Source organism: Phoenix dactylifera, unplaced genomic scaffold (genome assembly GCF_009389715.1).
Source record: "Phoenix dactylifera cultivar Barhee BC4 unplaced genomic scaffold, palm_55x_up_171113_PBpolish2nd_filt_p 000076F, whole genome shotgun sequence".
Taxonomy (NCBI): Eukaryota; Viridiplantae; Streptophyta; class Magnoliopsida; order Arecales; family Arecaceae; genus Phoenix; species Phoenix dactylifera.
Genome location: NW_024067675.1, coordinates 1,407,375 through 1,427,318, shown reverse-complemented (window position 1 = coordinate 1,427,318; position 19,944 = coordinate 1,407,375). Strand labels below are relative to the sequence as shown.

The following is a 19,944-nucleotide window of genomic DNA, read 5'->3' as shown; positions in this document are numbered from 1 at the left end:
GATCTACTAAGGTCCAGACTTGGTTGGAATGCATGGAGTCTAACTCTGACTTCATAGCTTCCAGCCATTTCTCGGAATCGATATCAGATATCGCCTCGTTGTAGGTTTTGGGATCCTGTATGTGATCCCTATCTCCCACTAGGAACATTTCCTCGGTATCCTCTTCTAGTATACCTAAGTATCTATCGGGAGGATGGGAGACCCTACTAGATCTACGAGGTGGTTGAGGGACATCGTGTACTGGCTCTGAAATGGGTTCTATAGGATCCATGACTCGTTGCTTTTCAGAGACTTTCTCTTCAAGCTCAATTTTCCTCCCACTGCCTCTATCAAGGATAAACTGATTTTCCAAGAAGATGGCATGACGGCTCACAAACACATTGTGATCCTCTGAGACGTAAAAATTGTATCCTAATGACTCTTTAGGATATCCTATAAAACGAGCACTTATGGTCCTAGCCTCTAACTTGTCCGCCTGTAGTCTTGACGTGGGCCGGACATCCCCAAATCTTGAGATGACCCAGACTTGGTTTCTTACCATGCCATATCTCATACGGTGTGGTAGGAACGGATTTAGAGGGAACTCTATTCAATAATAAATCGCTGTGAGTAAGGCATCTCCCCAAAAACATAGGTAAATCAGTGAAGCTCATCATGGACCTGACCATATCCAATAGGGTCCGATTCTCCTCTCTGACACCCCGTTGAGTTGAGGTGTACCCGGAGGTGTCCATTGTGAGACTATGCCGTTTTCTTTGAGATAGTCCCGGAATTCCCACTAAGGTATTCTCCTCCTCGATCTGATCGAAGAGCCTTAAGAGGTTTTCCAGTTTGTTTTTCTACTTCATTCTTGAACTCTTTGAACTTTTCAAAGATTCAGACTTGTGTCTCATAAGATACACATACCCATACCGTGAATAATCATCGGTAAAGGTAATGAAGTAAGAATAACGTCCCCTGGCTAGCACATCGAATGGGCCACACATCTGTATGTATAGGGTAAGTATTTCAGTGGTCCTCTCCCATGTCCTACAAAGGGCAGTCTAGCCATTTTTCTTGAAGACAGGACTCGCAAACTGGATATGACTCGGAAGTCAATGAGCCGAGAAGCCCATCTTTATCCATTTTGTTCATTCTGTCCTCTCCAATATGGCCAAGCCTGAGGTGCCACAAATATCTTTGGTTTATCTCATCTCTGGATCTTTTGGATCCTTTGGCACTCACTTCTTGCTCGGTAACATTCACAGATACATCCATATGTAAATGATAGAGACTGTCAATCATAAACCACGTGCGACTATTTTATTTCTTAAATAAATAGAACAGCAGTCTTTGTCAAATGTAAAAACATGACCTTCCTGTGCTAGACATGAAACAGAAATCAAATTTCTGCTAGCAACAGGTACATAATAGCAGTCTCTAAGTATAAACTAAATCCAGACGGTAGTCGCAGATGGTAGGTGCCCACAGCCACAGCAGCAACTTTTGCCCCGTTGCCAACCCGAAGGGTTACCGCACCTTCCGCCAGCCTTCTACTTTCCTTTAGACCCTGCATGGTAGTGCACATGAGCACTAGAACCAGAATCTATAACCCAACTAGAAGTAGAAGAAACCGTTAGATTAGTTTCAATTATGAGCAAGTCTATACCTTCTGAAGGTGTGTCACCTTTCTTGTTCTTCAGGCTCTCGAGGTATGAAGGACAGTTTCTCTTCCAGTGGCCTTCGACATTGCAGTGGAAACATTTTCCTTTGTCGTTAGCCTTTTTCTTTTGAACTTCCTTCTTTGGCTTCTTGTCTTTCTTCTGCTTCTTGCAGGCTTCTTTTTCTTCCAAGTAGACTTTCTCTTGGAACCAGAAGTCAACTCAGCAGCAAGGACATTGCCCCTTGAACCTTTCAAGGCTCCCTCAGCAGTTACCAACATGTTGATTAGTTCAGTCTTAGTGCATTCAATCTTATTCATGTGGTAGTTTACTATAAACTGACCAAATGAATCAGGAAGTGACTGTAGGATCAAATCCACTTGCAATTCCTTGTGCATGTCCATACCGAGCTTCTCAAGCTCCTCTAGGTCCTTGATCATGGTCAGACCGTGATCATGGACAGACTGCCCCTCGCGCATCTTCGCTTTGAAAAGCCTCTTGGACACTTCAAAACGAGCTGTGCGACTCTGCTCACCATACAACTCTTGCAGGTGTGCCAGTATGTCCCTAGCAGTCTTCATATTTTCATGCTGGCATTGGAGTTCATTAGACATGGATGCCATCATATAGCATTTTACTCTAATGTCATCATCCAACCACTTTTTATGCATCACACGCTGAACATCAGTAGGACGTGTGGTAGTGTGGATATCATCGAGTATGTAGCCTATTTCTCACAGTCCAAAACAATTTTGAGATTTCTAAGCCAGTCCTTGTAATTGGTTCCGGTCAGTCGGTTGGTCTCAAGAATACGGGTCAAAGGGTTTGAAGCTGACATTGTATCTGCAGAGAGTAAAGATTCTAGTTAGACTTTTGTACTTGATCCTAATCTGTTCTAAGGTCTTTTAGAACAAATGTACTCCCACTATTTTCTCGAATCCTCACACTCCCCTGGTAGAAAACGGAAATCCCACACACTAGGGTTTCTAGTGGGTACTGCGGTCACCAATTTATATGCACCTCACCTAACAGTTATTGGTGACACATAGATGGATGAGTGTTGTGGAGTGATTAATTGTAACCCTATTTGATTTTGATGAGCTCAAAGCATTTGAGTATATCTTATGTTTACTAATGAATTCAATCTAGTGTTTCAGTGATATCTCTGTAAATTTATGGTTAAGAGTCTCTAGATTTGGTTCAAGACAATTTGGATAAGTTAAGAAGTCTATATGAACCATGGTCTGAGACTCGAGTCGACTCCGGGATAGTACGAGTCGACTCCAAGCGTATCAGAAGCATTGGTACAGGCTCGAGTCGACTCCGGAACATTACGAGTCGACTCCGACTAAGAACAGACAGACAAACAGAAAGACCCAACTTAGAATATGTCAGCGAGTCAACTCCTGAAGTGCGCGAGTCGACTCCGATGCTTGCCGAGTCGACTCCAGGGTAGTATGAGTCGACTCCAGGGAGTTACAGACAAAAAGTCAGAGAGCAGTTTTCGGACCCTGAGAGCCGAGTCGACTCCTGAGGAACGCGAATCGACTCCGATGGTTGGCAGGTCGACTCCAAAGAAAGCGAGAGTCGACTCTCAGTGTATTACAAGGCAAAAGTCAGAGAGCAATTTTCAGACACTGAGAACCGAGTTCGACTCCCGCAAAGCCCGAGTCGACTCCGAGACAGCGCTACACCAAAAGACAGAAGACAGTGTTTTTGTCTCTGAGACGCGAGTCGACTCCAAGAAAGTTCGAGTCGACTCCAAGGCAGCGCTACTCCAAAAAGATAGAGAACTGGTTTCCGGATACTGAGAGCCGAGTCGACTCCGGAACAGTTCGAGTCGACTCCAAGACTGGACGAGCCAAAAGACAGAAGATCGGGAGTTCGGGCTCTGAGCACCGAGTCGACTCCCAGAATTCACGAGTCGACTCGAGTGAGCCAAGTTGAAGAATACATCCATGGATTCCTTGGCATGAGCCGACTCCAAAAATGCCAAGTCAGCTCCAGACTCTGGGGAGTCGACTCCGGGTTAAGTCGAGTCGACTCCCAGTCGAAAAGACCACTTTAATTCAAATCTGGAACAGTTGCCGAGCCGACTCCAGAAAAGTATGAGTCGACTCCTGCTACAGCCGAGTCGACTCCAGATCGCGCGAGTCGACTCCGATCCCAACGGACACATTGTCAGGATGTGCAGAATGTGCAGAACGGCTAGAAAAGTGTGTCTAACGGCTAGTTTCCATGGGGAATGGCTTAAATAGCTACAGAGGACTGTAGCAAGGTAAGAACGAGAGACTCCATTCAAAGCTAAAGTGATTTTCACCTACCAAAGCCTCTCTAGAGAAAATACAAGAGAAAGAAGGAAGAAGTGCATTGAAGTCCATACTCCTAACGTCTTCTTCGCATTCAAGGCTCCTCATCTGACAGCAAATCTTCTTCCGACTCACGAGGAGATTGCAGAGTTCGAGAAGCCTCCTTCCTCAAATCTAAAATTCTGTTTGAGGACTTCTAACTCTTCTTTAGTTATATTATTTATATTTGCTTTTCAAGAAGCTATTCCTGTATTCTTTATAAACTATTTTCTTGTCACTTGATTCAATCGGGGGATTGAATCAAGGGTGTAGAGGTTGGTTGGTGAGCCGAGGGTAAAACCAACGTGTAAGGGTTCGATTGTGATCCCGGAAAAACAATCGGGTGGTTCTAGTTGGTAAGCCTGGAAAAACCGACCGAGTTCGTTGTGACCTCGTAAAACAACAAGTTGGGTTGTGAGCTTGTAAAACAACCGGCTGTAATCCGAGGGGTTATAGTGAATTCCCAAGTGAGACTTGGGGAGTGGACGTAGGAGCAAGGGTTAGCTCCGAACCACTATAAAAATATTGTGTTTGTGATTGCTTGTGTCTCTCTCTCTTACTCTCATTTCACTTACAGCACATAGCAACTAATTAATCATCTTGCAAAAGTATTAATTAGTCATCCACAATGTTTTAATTGCAAAATTATTTTAAAACCCAATTCACCCCCCTCTTGGGTTGTCTATCTGGGCAACAAGTGTACAACTCTTGTACAATGCTTTTCAAGCATGTTGCAGTGCTACTTGGTCTCTAAGCCATGAAGACCTCACCTAACAGTTATTGGTTTCATTTCTTAGTTAAGTCAGACCCACCGTATAACCATAGCAATAAAGTCGTCATTGGGCCCTCACCTAACAGTTATTGGTGCCCAACCCTACCTTTACCCTACAACATCTCATGTCTATAGAGAGGTCCAGCCCTCCGATGCAAATTGACCACTGTATCCAGCCGAGACAAATCAACATCAGAAAGACCTTAGCAGCTCTACTACAGTGGAAGACCTATTGACTTAATATTGATTAATCAGATCTTAGTGTTTGCAACTTGAGCTCTTCATAAGAGGTAATCGAATAATTGGCCAGGTAAGCAAGTGGAAGACTCCCCTTACTCAGAGAGTAAGGTCCTAATTAAGTAACCACCTTTCATGCTTTCCTAGACACCAATTAGATCAATTAATCTAATATGACTTGCTCATGTCGGTTTACTCTCGACTTGATTGAGGAGGTTTTAGTTTAGGTCTCATTGGGTTTGCTACATCACATGTAAACCTATCTACCCGACTCTCATTCACATCACATGCAAACGGCACATTGCAGGCAGTTATAATCGCAGCATTAAGTAAAACTAAACTTTAAATAGGTGATGATCATGGATTCTAATTAGGTCATATTACAAGCACATGCACGTCAATCGACAACTGGTCTTCACTCTTGAATTGGTTCCAAGCCTCCTTGATTCGATCCTTGACCAACTCTTGATCCAATCGCCATCAACTGCTTAGACCCCTGTTCATCTCATGCCTTGTCTTCAACTTGATCGTTGACGTACATCACATCACAGAAATACAACCAGATGTAAAATAAAAATAATAATAAATTACATCTTCTTTTAGAAGGCACGCAGGCCTCTCAAAACATCAAATAAGATGCATGCAAGCATCTAAAAAATTACATGACATTGCAGATCACATCGCAGGTCTTTACAGTTAATACCAAAAGGGTTTGAATCCTATGATCATCACCATATGCAGCAATTATAATTTTCAGATCTGAGAATTAATTGATTACGTTATGACATAGGTTGCTGATCATGCTAATCATGATTCTAAACTTTGTAATCTCATTAACAATGCAATTAGAATCATCATCTTATCACATAAAAATCAGCATGCAAAAATTCAGCAACCCTGAAAAATCTGCATGCAGAAATTTTAAGCACACATAATCCTTCAATTTTCAGATCTAAGATGCCTTTAGATAATTAATTCTTACCTTAATCTACGAAGCCTAGGCTCTGATACCACTGTTGGAAACCCGTCCATGCCGCAGAAAATTCAAAAAAATTCAGATGGCAGTGGAATCGGCATAAGCGGGATCGACGTTCATCGCATGAACGTGTTTCAAGAAACCGTTCGTAGATAGATAAGAATTAAAACTTGTAGAACCTTTAGGAAGATCAGATCTTCACCTTGTGCGGGTAGATGATCACCGCAAACTGATGATCGTAGTTTTGGATGAAGGTTCGCTTGAAGCCTTTCAAGTGCCCGGCCTCTACGGGTATCCACACGAAGCAGAAACCGATCCAAGCTTTTTATCTCCCCGGGGTGCTAGCTCCCTTGCATAGATAACTTTGATGGCTGATCTCCTCCTTTATAATCAACCCTTGATTGTGCTTAGGAGGAGGAGGAAGAAGGAGCAACCAAGGAAGAAGATCACCTGGCTTTTCAGCCTTTATCTTTTCCCTGTGTTGGAAGAAGGAAGGGTGCCAAGAAGAGGTGCACGCCTCTTCTTCTTTTCCCTTTGCTGATGGCGGCTGAACCAAGGAAGGGAGAGGGGTGGCCACGGCTTGGAGGAAGAGGGATTCACTTAGGGCGCCGGCCCCTTTGCCCCCTTTTTAAAGCCATCTAGGGCTCCTACAATTTAGGAGCCCTAGACTAGTTTCCTAAGAGGGGGCGCCGGCCCCCTCTCTTTATGCCGCACCAAAGGAAAAAGGGGAGGGGCGTACGCCCCTCCTCATGGTAAACCCTAATCCTTATTAAGTAAGGATTGGGATGCCCTAACGTGGTCAAGCCCTAATCTAATTAGGCTTAGCCCAAGGGTGAACCATTTTGGGTTTGATCCATGCAATGTCCTAATCCAATTAGGACTCAATGAATTATGACTCAATTGAACCCTTCAATCCTAACACAATTAGGAGTCATATTGATTCATTAGATTAATAATTAATTAGGACTTAAGAAACCCTAATCCAATTAGGATTTAGTTAATTTTAGTCCTAATCCAATTAGGACTCTAATTGAATCCGAAGTCCTAATCCGATTAGGACTCTAGGAATCCTACTACAAGTAGGAATCCAAATTTGATTCAAAAACTCCTAACCTAATTAGGATTGTGGGAATCCTACTCCCAGTAGGAATCCCAGTCCTACTCCAAATAGGATTCTCAGTCCAAGTAGGAATCCCAGTTCAAGTAGGATTCTTGTTTTAAGTCCAATTAATTATTTGCCTCTGTTTCTTCTTCAACTTATTATCAATCGAATTGTTTACTTGTGATTCCTAATCACGATTCAACCATCGATCGGTCAATGCCTCTAGTGTGTGTGACCCCATAGGTTCTATTCTGACTGGTAGCGAGATATATTGTGATCTCTATCACAATATCATTGAAAACTCCTTTCAATGGGTTGGAACGATTCCAACTCTACTCATTAGGGTTAATCGATCATCGAGATAATTCCTATGAGTCCCACCATCCACCAGTGACACCTAGCAGCATGTAGTGGCTACCAGCAGAATAGAATGATGAACCTCTAGGTCAGTTATAATGTGATACAGTCCTTCTATCGTGGATCCCTACAAGACGGAGGTCATGGATAACTCGTCAAACCCCTTCGTCTGTCATATGTCAAGATTTATTCGACTTAATTTCGAGAGCGGAGAACTCTTTCTCTACTGTGCAATCTGCCCTGGCCGAGGTCTTACGAACTCAGTCTTATAAATCACATAGGATCTCTCCTTATCTATCAAGGTCGATAGATTCCTTATAGGTGCATACCCTACTCCTACAGTGAACCTAATGCAGCCAATCTACACTGCATGGACCCATATGGCTAGAGACCATGTATGTGTGCAGTCAAACTACAATAACCTCACTGTGAGTAGCCGAAGCATTGTAGGTCAAAGGACCAGTCACACTACTGCAACATCAAGCAAGTCACTGACGAGTGGATAGACATCCAAGTGACTTCTTGTATTGGTCACGCTCAGTACCCTTGTTCTCTAACAAGCACCTGCACTATTACTTCAGTGTCCCTACACCGTGGACTCGAGTCTCGTCCATCCATAGGGAAAGTAATGTGTGCACTGATCTCATCGGATCGATCACCGTCCTCGTGATGATCCATCGATCAGGAGCGTTTTGAAATTAATCACTAATGATACATGGCTCAAATTCTCAACTCTTGAGAATATGCATCATCATCTTATTAATTCCTTGGACGATTCATAGACACAATAATAATATGAAAGAAAAAGATGCCTTTCATTTATTCAATAATAATAAAGTCAAGTACAATTATGTCCTAGAATTAATAATGTGTCAGCGAAAATTGGCTTCTAGGGCATACATCTAACATAAATTTGGCAGGGTGAAGATGAAAAATGATAATTATGCTAATATTGTGGAAATTAGTGATATATGTTTTGTTACCAATGTTGGATGCTCTTTTACATTGAAGGATGTACGACATGTTTCAGATATGCGCTTGAATCTGATCTCCACTAATGCTCTTGATATAGCTGGGTATGATAATTATTTTGGCAACAGGAGATGGAAACTATTAAGGGTTTAAATTAATTTATAAGGGTATAGAGGATGCATATTGGTAAAAAATTATAGCAATTTGAATTTTTTATGTTTTGATTGGGCTATTAGATCTTTCTCATAATTGTTGGAGACTACTGGATATTTTAAATTAAACCCAAGTCTAGATTTATGATTTGATGAAGCCATTAGTAAAATGTGATATTGAGTAGAGATGCTTATGAGTTATCACATATGGCATTGCTGCTAGATATTAAGAATCTTAGTCAAGAAAGATTTAGAGATTAATAGAATTAATTTTACTCATAGTGATATTGGCTTAGAGACTCCTAACCCATTGAGTTTGGAGTAAATTCTTTTGGAAAGAAGATCGATCTAGATTGTCTAATCAAATTGCTGAGGGAATCCAAGGTTAACCCACTTAAAATTAAGCCAAGATATTTTGGGTCCTAAAAAGATTGTGGAGATCATGCAATAACCTTAAACTTGACTAATGGCTTATGTTTAAGTATGGTAAGTACACTTTACATAATTGAGGACAAGGAGATCTAGAGGTTCTGCTCTAGTTCTACTTGAAAATTTAAATTTTGGATTTTCTTAGTCCTAACACAAAGTGATATCTTGGTCAGAAATTATTTAACGGCCGTAAATATTTGCTGGGTTAGATCAGAGTGCGCAGCGAAAGTATAGTGGTTTAAGTTATTTTGATACTGGTTAAGAACAATAATACTTTGATCCGAACGGTGTTATGATAGAAGACCTGAGTTAGGAAAAAAAATACCGTGATTCTTTGTCTACTGGAGGTAGCTATGCAATTTTTACCAGTGGGTTCTTCTATTAGGACTAAAATTATATGAGTCCTAATTGGATTAAGATTAGGACTCCTAGAGTCCTCATTAATTTTGATCTAATGATAAAGATGACTCCTAATTAGATTAGGATTGAAGAGTTCAATTGAGTCATGATCTAATTGGGTCCTAATTAGATTAGGACTCTTATGGATAAGCTTTGGAGGCCACCTAATTCTCTTTATAAGAGGATTAGTCACCCAAATTAAATTAGCCTAGGCCCCTCTTGATTGGATTTTTTGGGCGTGCGTGAGGAAAAGAAAAGGTGGGCGTACGCCCCTCCTAATTCATATAGTGGCTGATGCCTAGGGCATTGATTTAAAAGGAAAAGAAAAGGGGGCCAGCCCCCCTTGGTCTATTGGCTCTTTTCTTTGTGGCGTGCGACCTCCATCCTTCTCCCCCTTCCCTTCTTCCACCGTAAAAAGAAAAGGCAGCAAGTGTTTCTCTTTTTCTTCTTCCCTCTCCTCTTCTTCTTTCCTAAGAGGGAGCAATCAAAATGTTGGTTGCTAAAAGAGAGAGAGATTCAGCCATCAAAAGCTATCTCTGCAAGAAAGCTAGCACTCCGGGGAGATTCAAAAGTTTGAATTGGTCCTCTTCCTCATGTGGATACCCGTAAAGGTCAAACACATATGCAGCTTCAAGCGAGCCTTTCAATATTATCACGATCATCAGATTGTGGTGAACATCTACCTGTACAAGGTGAAAATCAGATCTTCCTTATCTAAAATAATTAATCCTAATCTATCTACAAACGGTTTTAAAATATGTTCATGCGATGAATGGATCCGTGCATGCTTCTTCCGCTGCAGATTTGATTTTCTGCGGCATGTATGGTTTTGCAGCAGTGGTATCAGAGCCATAGTTGCGTAGATTTAGATTAGAATTAATGGTTAAAGGCTTGATAGATTTGAAAATTTAAAGATTATGCTTGCTGGATTTTTCTGCATGCAGAATTTTCAGATTGCTGATTTTTCTGCATGCTGATTTTTATGCATACAGATTAATGACTCTATTGCTATGTTGATGAGATTACAAGTAATTAGAATTATATCTTGCATGATCAGCAACTCATATGATGACATAATCTGTTAAATATTCAGATCTATAATTTTAATTAATGCATGAGATGCATGTGGTGATGATTATGGATAGACCCTTTACTTATGCTGAAATGTTCTACAATGTTCTGTAATGTTATTAGATGACATGTAATTCAGAATTTAAGATACCTGCGTGCATCTTATCTTGATGTATTAGAGACCTGCATGTCTCATGAAAAAGAGAATGTAACTATTGTTTTAATTAGCATAGTTTTCTGGATGTAATCTATGATGTGTTTTCACATCAATGGTTGATCGATGTATACCTCTACAAGCACAAATTGCGCGGATCAAGATCAAGAGTTGATTGGAGATAGATCATGGAGTGGATCACGATTGGACCAAGGGTATTCAAGATCGAATCAAGAGTTGAAGACGATCTAACCAATTGACGTGCATGTGCTTGTACCATGACCCTCATCCTGGATCCATGATCATCACCAGTTATTTTATGTTTATATTTAGCGGTAGATTATTATTTGCATGAGATGTTAATAATTAAAATCATGAAAGAGACCTAAATTAAATCTCCTCGAATAAATATTAAGTCTAGCGGTCTTCCACCATAGTAGAGCTGCTAACGTCTTGGGGTATCCATCAACCATATCATGTATCGCTACGATCATAGCTGATCAAACAACTTAGTGTAATGCCTTATTCTTCAAAAAAAAGGAAAAAAAAAAGCTCAGGGTAATGTCTAAATCATGAGATCTTAAGTCTAGATATTGACATAGAAAGTATTTTTTACCTGTGATAAAAGACTAATAAAAAGTAAACAAAAGGGGTTGAGTAAAATTAAGGATCCTGGAGAAATGTCTATAAGATAGTTACGTTGGAGGTCAGCCTCAGGAAAGATGAGCATTTGCTATCAGAAGCCAAAAATTGGGAACCTGAATAAAATAAATTCCTTATTAGATGTATTGTAGAAAGTAAAACATAATATGATCTCACATGAGTTAATAAACTTTACGGTCATTCTTTTTCTTTTGTGTGTGTGTGTGTGTACCAACGTCTCACTACATCAGCCGTGAGTACGTCCAGAATAATCACAAAGCAAAACACGCTCTAGTGCTGCTGGCACTCGCTCCAAATCCTCCCATAGGACGGCCCCAGAGTGGTGTGCTACGAATGAGGCGACCTAGTCCGCCGCACTGTTCACTTTTTGAAAGACATGCGTGGCTCGGAAGGAGACTAGCTCCCCATAATATGGCAGATATCGTAGACAAGAGGGTACAGATCTAGCCTGACATGCTCGCTCCGAATACAGTCGACTACTGTAATCGAGTCTCCCTCAAGTAGGACCCGCCGAGCACCCAGGTGCACTCTGGCCTGAACGAGGCCCTTCCATGCCGCTCGCAACTTCGCCACTGGGATAGACTCATCAAAAGTATGTCGAGCTCCAGCTGCAATCAATCTAGAGTCATTGTCTCTAATTACAAAACCCATACCGCATCTGCTACTGCCCTCTAAGATATGCTACCGTCGAAATTTACCTTGAGGAAACCAGGGGTGGGGCTCCTAGGATACCATCGATACATCGCGTACCTAGACATTGTAGGAGTCAAAGAGGAACCCCAGATGTCCCTGTCATCTCCAGGTGAACTCACAACTGCAGTGCTCACCAGCTCATTTATGTCCACCACCGATCTCAAATAGAACCCTCTACTCTTGAAGATCCTCGCATTTCTGTCTAGCCATATATGATATGCCACATATGCCCATGCCACTCTCCTCTCTGCCATTTCAAATCTCCGAGCAGAGTCTCTCAGCTGTTTCAGAAATGTCTCCAAAGAAGTAAATCTCTGTCGTTGGTCCAAGGTAATGTCCCAAATTTAAAGAGATCGTGGGCACGTAAACAGTGCGTAATCAATAGTCTCCTCCTCCCCCGGACATCCCTCACAATCGCTTGGTATGCGAACCCCCTCCGAGCTAATACCCCTCTCGTAGGTAGAATGCCCCATGCCACCCTCCATAGGAAGAGGGCCACCCGTGGGTGGACTCGTAATCGTCATATCCAACGGCCCTCCAGAATGCATGTGGGCCCCGGGTCCAGTGTAGTCCGGAGATCACTAGCTGTAGCTTCCGCCCTACAAGTCCGACTCCATACCCTCCTATCTGTCATCCCCTCTAAAGGTAGTGGTGTAGCCAGTATCCTCTCAGCTAGATCATCACCAAAGAGAAGGTGGATCTGATCAGCATGCCATCTGCACTCTCCGGGAGCCAGAAGATCACAAACTCGGCAACCGGCTACCACCGCCGGGTCGAATATGGTAGGCCATCTGGAAAGCGGCAGTCCAGCCATCCAGCGATCCTCAACAACATCTATCCTGCAGCCATCCCCATTGCCCACGAGATGCAAGAGAGCACCTGTGGGACTCGGGCACACATCTCACGCCAAATGAAGGAGCACTGGTACCCAGGTCTGAATGAGTCACCGACACATCTCTCCCCATACTTGGCTCTCATCAACCTACTCTATAACCCATCCGGCTCCAGAATAAATCTGGCCACATGCCTAGCTACCAATATTCTGCCTGGTGATAAGGGAGATGCCCAAGCTCCCACTACTCATCAGCTGACAGAGGACCTCTCAAGCAAGCAAATGGATGCCACCTCCTTGAGCTCGCCCACCCAGATAAAACTCCAAAGTAGTTGCTCAATGGCCTCAGCAAAACAATCGAACAATTGTATTGAAGAGACAGATATATAGGAATAACTCAGCACTGACTGACTAATGTGACTCTACCCATCATGGAGAGAGTGCTCGCCGCCACCCCTCTAGATGCTACCGGAACGTCATCTCCACCCCAAACAATCACTCCTACGTAGATGCCGGCCGGTGATGGGAATTTCCAAATATCGCATATTGCTAACCTACTCGTCGGTCCCAAATCTCTGAGAGTGACATCTTTCGCCAAAGCTTCAATCTTCGGCGAGTAACATACTGCCGATTTGGCCAAGTTGATCCGCTGTCCTGATGCACTACAGTACTCCACTACGATCCTTCAGATCGCCTGTGCCGACTTCCTACTCACACTAGCCATCAGAAAACAATCATCAGCAAATAATAAGTGGGAGATTTGGAATGTACCTATCCTCGGCCTATAAGGCTCCAAGGCATGGGACTCAGCAGCACTGCAGAGAGCATAGGATAAACAACAATGGGACAATGGGCATCCCTGCCGCATACCCACTGATGACTCGAAGAAGTACATAGCCGTGCATTTACTAGAATTGCAAAGAAGGTGCCTCGACACAGCTCATAACCCAGCTGATCACTGATAATGAAAGCCAAAAATCTCCAATGTGTGTACTAGAAAGTGCCAGTCCTCCTGTCGTAAGCTATCTCCATCTAACTTAATGCCATCAAACCCCGCCTGCGTGAGGCCTGCCTGAGATCACATATGAACTCCTGGGCGATCAATTATCAGAGATACTACGTCCCCTGATGAAGGCCCCAACTCAACCAATAAACCCCTGACTCTCCTCACTAAGATCTTGCAATGATTTGGTATATGTGGTGCAGAGGCTAATGGGCGATAATGACTCGATTCTGTGGTTCCTGCTTCTTTGGAATCAGGATAATAAAGGTTTGTTTTCCACTCACTGAAATGGTCTGAGCTAAAGCACTGAAAATGGCCTCAATCACATCTTGTCTGACTGTGCCCAACCTTTGAAAAAGAGAGGGAGAAACATTCGCCCTAAGGCCTTCTCCAGCCAACGATCAAGACCTCCTAATCTTCTGTTTACCGGCCTAACAGCTCGTGTCTTCTCATCCGTTAACCTCCTCAAGGAACAGGTTGGCAGGTAACCGCATCCCTAGTCTGCTCTGTCCGTCTCGACTTGAAGAACCCTCAATACTCTCTTAACTATGTCAAATCATCATCACTGGCCACTACTCTCCTTGATAGTATAGATTTTATTCCGCGGCGGCGAATGATTGTTGCCTGAGAAGAATCTGGTGTGCAATCTCCCCCTAGAATCTACTGAACCATCGACTTCTGTTTTTAGAAGGTTTTCTACTGCCGAAGAAGGGAGTGGTGTCGGGCGAGCTGAGATCTAAGCTCCTCGCTCACCCCGGACAAGCCTCCAGTCGTCTCTTCGATGTTTTGGATTGCTACAATAGCAGATTTAGCCACTTCAACTGCCTGAAGATGTACCCCACCTCATTCCTGTCCACCTCTGCAGTCGCCGTTTAAGCATCTCAACCTGCGTGACACCTATAGAAGCAGCTCCGCACACCGGCGCCATGCCCCTCACTACTCCTAGGACCAAGAATATAAGCCATAGATTCCCAAATGAAAAAGACCATGTGTATGAATAGTGGATAAGTGCTTACCAATATGGGGCAATGATCAGACACAATCCATGGTAGATGGATACCCTGAAGTCCGGCCAGTCCTGAATCCACCCGGCCATAGCAAACAACTGGTCAACCGCTCCCAAATCCTGAAGCAGCCCAATATGTTTTACACTATGAATCTCGGTCCCGAGAAGCCAGATCCAGTAATCCATTCTCCCTGATGAAGTTCTGAAACTCCCTCACCTCCAATTTATGTGTGAAAGGCTTTCCCCCTCTTTTCCAGAAGACTGTCAATACAGTTAAAATCACCAGTTATCAGTGTTGGGTAGCACAACATCCTTCTCTCATGAAAATCCGTGTCCGCATATACTGCAGAGAACACCCAAGGTTGCCCATTCCTCAGATATAACCATCACTACATTCTGGCTGCAAACATTAAAAACATCAATCTTATAATTGTCCAATTGCCATGTCACAATAATACCGTCTGACAATCCCTGAGATTCAATTGCATGGAATCCCCAAGAATGGGTAGTCTCCTTTGTGCTTGTTGTAATCCTCTCCCTGAGAGTCTAGTCTCTAGGAGTACACAAATGGTTGGCTCATGCAGGTGCACTAGCCTCCGAAATGTCGGTCTGAAGGACGGTTTACCCGCCTCCTGGCAATTTCATAGAAGGATCTTCACAACAAGGGATTTGAGAGGGGACTGCTATCTTCCCCTCGCTTGGACCCCTCCGCATTTGAAGAACCCTCCCAGTTATGGATGGCCTTCTTCAATTTGGCCAATAGGTGCATATGAGCAACCCTTGTGGCACCACCCCTGCAATCCAGCCTCCTGCCCCCCTAGTCTCCACCATGAATTTCCTTGCTGCTAGCATCCATGCCAAGCATTTTCTTCTCCCCCACCAGCCTCTGTTTGCTGCCTCCCCATCCTAATAACTTGATCACTCTGTGGCTGTAGGGTAACTGCCCCCTGATCACACGGTCCTTGCCCACGTCCAACTCCTGACATCACCTCCACCCCCCGCTAGCCGGAGGCGCTTGCCGCCGGCCTTGGCTAGACCTGGGAGTTACCACGACCTTGCTTTCCCTGGATGCCGTCGACTTCACCACTAGGCCATCACAACCTTGCCCCGGTCGAGTTGTGCGGTCCATCGTCGCCTAGCTCTCCATCGTCGCCGCCGAGTGGGGGGGAGCTCGAGAATGGGTTCGGTGAGGACGACCGAACCCTGTTGCTTGGAACCGAGAGGCCTTGTTTGGTCTCAGTCAGTCAGGTCTCGGATGCAGATCTAGAACCGTTGCGCCGCCTCATTTGGGCCGCATACCCGGTAGCTTTTGGTGGGCTTGGGCCCCGTTGGTCAGGATGGTTGCGCATAGCCCCTTTGGGTCGGGCTCGGCCCAATATCGCCACGAGCCCAGTCTGTCGCAGCCCTTCAGTGGGCTATGGACTGGTCTGGATGGGTCGGGCTCACTGGTGTTCGCTGCTGGTCCACTGGGCCTTACAGCACTGTACAGATCGGACGAGTTTGCCTACACTGGGTTGGTCGGCTCCAACTCGCAAGTAACAAATGGGTCTAAAAGAGCGTACCTGACGGGAAGGCTGAGTCATCAGAGATCATCCAACATCTGCGCTTTCTAGTCGGAACGGCTACTTCTGCTGCTCGTCGACCCGCGCGCCACTTCGATCGGCTCGGCCTGGTTGACACCTAGTTGTTGGCGGTTGGACCCCGGGTTGACTCTGCGCTCGACTTAATGGCCATCTTCTTCTTAACTCTGACCGGCCGGCTTTGGCTTGCGGGTCCGACTGGTGATCAACGCATGGCCCATACGCCGGCTGGTTGCTCTGATCGGGCCTGAATCAATCGGGCTTATAGAGGTTGCTCTACCCTCACACCCATGCATGATCCCTCCCCGGATGTCGGAGGCAAGGGGCACACTTCTTCCTTCCATGGCCGAGGCACCGCCTTGAAGCAGACTCTCGACAGGTTTCAAGGTGAAACCTGCCATATCTTCCCCGTCTCACCTTGAAGGAGACCCTGGGCCTCAAGGGTTTGTAGGGCATCATTTCTATTTTGACCCTAGCAAACCCTAGCGCCATCTGCATCTGTCATCGGCCGTTGCCAGGGGGCGTCCACTCCGACGAGTCGAGGATCGACTCCCAATCCCAAAACTCGAGTGGAAGCGCCAGCATAGCACCACGCCACTACCTTGGTGACCTCATGGACACTGGGCACAAAGAGCGCCACCTCTCCACACCAACAGCTGCCCACCACCAACCAAAGGTCGCTCCGGAGCACGCGTCCTTCCTCTCCTTCTTGAAACAGACAGCTAGTGCCTTGCTGCCAGGGGAAAACCTCGACCTTTGTGATCCGAGCCCTAAACCGGATTTCCTTCACAATCCGATCAATAGGGACCAGGCGCCTGAGGCTCCGGGCTAGGAGGGTCGTCGCTGCCCAAGCTCGCCGGGCTTTGTTGATCCTCTCCGACGGCAGCTCCAAAACTTCCTTGAAGATGCTTTGATTTCGCCGGAGTTTGGCTTGGAAGATCTCGAACGAGGTCCACTGGATCGCCGTGGGGGTGCCTTGGCCACCGAAGACCACAATGGCTTCTCGATGCCCTGTTGTTGCCGATCTCCATGATCTCCATGCTCCTCTTTCGTCGTGGTGTTCATTGTTCTGTTCTCTCGCCGGTCCTCCGCCGCTCCGTCATTCTTTTAATAATGATATGATCGCACAGTTTCCAACAAGATCCCTGCGATGAAGCCACATCCAACGAGTAACGGAATAATTAGGGGCATATCCCTGGCTGGTGAGACCCCATATGTGGCAAATTTCAAATGGTTGCGAGAAGATTTGCTAAATAATTTGGATAGTTGCATGCTTATAATTTAAATTGTGGCTTGTCCCAGTAGCAACATCTCTTTTGCTTTCTGTTATGTGATGCTGTGTACAATCTTTCTTGATTTAATAAAACAGGAAATAAAGTTTCCGACTTCCCATTACATCAAAGTTTGGCATGCTGTCATTCTTTTTAAAGGAGTTTGAAAATATAATTTCTGTTTCTATTTTTTAAAATTTTTAATAAGAGAGAGTATGTTCGGATTGTCTTTTTCTCTTTTATAACGTGGGGTAGTGATGAGGAGGAGGATGAAGCTGAAAGGACAATCAAAGGAGCAACAAAAGAAAAGCAAGTGGGGATGGAATCGACGACACAACCTGAGGATAACTCAGCATCAGGCCTAGGCCGAAAGATGATCGGTGAGTTTTGGAGAGCCGGTATGATTGAGTAGGAAAGATGGGTCTGTAGACAAGATTGGGCAGAAGAAAGAGTTTAGGAGGAGAAGGGTGAAATTTTATTTTTTAAAAAAATGGAGGTGAAATTTTTCACTTTCATTTTTTCCGAAAATAATAAAAATTATTTTAAAAAAAAGAAATAAAACAAGATTACCAAATATATTTTTTTCGTTGGACTCCATATTTTTATTTTTTAAAAGAAAAAAACAGTACCAAATAAGCCTATAGCTGGAGAATTGGAAATGGTTGCGACATCCCTTATATAATCTTTATATCCTTTTACATCACAAGTAATAATTGTTGATTTGCCAAAAGCCTCGTTTCTTCACTTGTCTGCCCCCCTTGCTGTCATAGGATAGTATATGATCCAAACTCTATTAATTATTCTTTTTTTAAGCAAACTCCATTGTATTCTTGTGAAACAGAGGCTTTCAACGTCCAGAAGAGGGGATGAAAAATTCATAACATACAGGAAATACTCAGTCACCATATTCCATCAGAAGATAATAAATTCATATTTTCAAATAATTGTTTGGTAACAAATAGGAGGAATTCTTATAAGGCCACGAGCCAACAAGGCAATCAGTAAGTATTTGGTCTTCCAATAAAGAAGAGCAAGCAGCAGCAGCAGCAGCAGCAAAGGAGCAGCCTCTTTGGCAGTCGCAGGAGCTGAGGAAGCAGCCTAGTTTCCAAATTTGGACTTTACTAGATCAACAAACTGCTGATCAACCTGGAAAGCTTTGGCCAGCACCTGGCTTGGTATCGCAGGCTTCGATCCAAATAAAGAGAGCGGAGCAACCACGGCCCCGGGCAACTGGCTGTTGAATACCGTGATCGCGAGCGCCTTCTTCTTCCCCATGTTATACTGGAAGTGCATGAGCCCCTTGGGGGATCACAAAAATCTCACCTGCTTTCACAACTTTAGAGTAGAATACGTTGCTGGTGCTGATGAATCCCACAAGCAACCGACCCTTGGCAACAAACACAAGCTCAGCGGCACGGGGGTGGGAGTGAGGGGGGTTGACACCTCCTGGGCGAAGTCGACTCGGTTCATGGAGAGCCCAAGTGGTGTAAGGCCTGGAAGCTGAGGACATTTCCGGAGGTCAAGTTGGAGCGAAACTGTTGTTGTGTTGCCTTCTTCGAGAGCACGGTGAGAAGAAGTATCGGCGACGACGCTGGAGGTTGGTTTGCAAGGGAATCCATCGACTGCTACGTCGCTGGCTCGAAGGTTGGCAACGCAGAAGTCCTGGAGGGGATCGGGGTCGGAGCGGCATGGGGAAAGGAAGAAGAGGGCTAAGCAAAGGAGGAGGAGGAGGAGCTGTCTTGCCATGGTCTGGGTTTCCATGGATTCTTGGAGGTTTGGTGGGACAGGAGGATGACCTTCGTGTTTGTGTTATATAAATCATTTACGCGTGATGCTTTTGGGTTTGATTTGAAGGATTCAACTAGCTTTTCGTTTGACAAAATGTCATGGGTAGTGCAGTGATCGCCAACAATCTCATAACACAAACCTGTTATTAGTGGGAAAATGTATGTGAAATGGTCTGACGGTGTGAAACTCGCCGTGTGCTTGGCCTTGACTTCTTGTCTGCCTTGGCTGAAGGGTAAGACTTGAGCCTCGGCCCTTGTACCAACCCCAATGACTTCACCAACTACGTTATTGGCATCGTCTGGTCAATAACTAAAATATCTTGTAGCATACATGTTATTTTTGTGATTTTGGATTCATGATATAATGTCTCTGACTATATATTAATTTCAGTATACGGGAATGCCTCCCAATTTAATTAGCATCCATGTTTTTGTTGATAATTGTATACATCGTAGATTGCTCCATAAATATATATAAATATATATATCTTCAGAATAAA

The 19,944-nt window shown here is 44.3% G+C and overlaps 1 pseudogene; it reads right to left on the bottom strand.

Annotated features, from left to right (window-relative positions):
- Positions 1–18,564: 18,564 nt before the first annotated feature.
- LOC103697159 lies at positions 18,565–19,641 on the bottom strand (annotated as a pseudogene).
- Between the last annotated feature and the right edge of the window lie 303 nt (positions 19,642–19,944).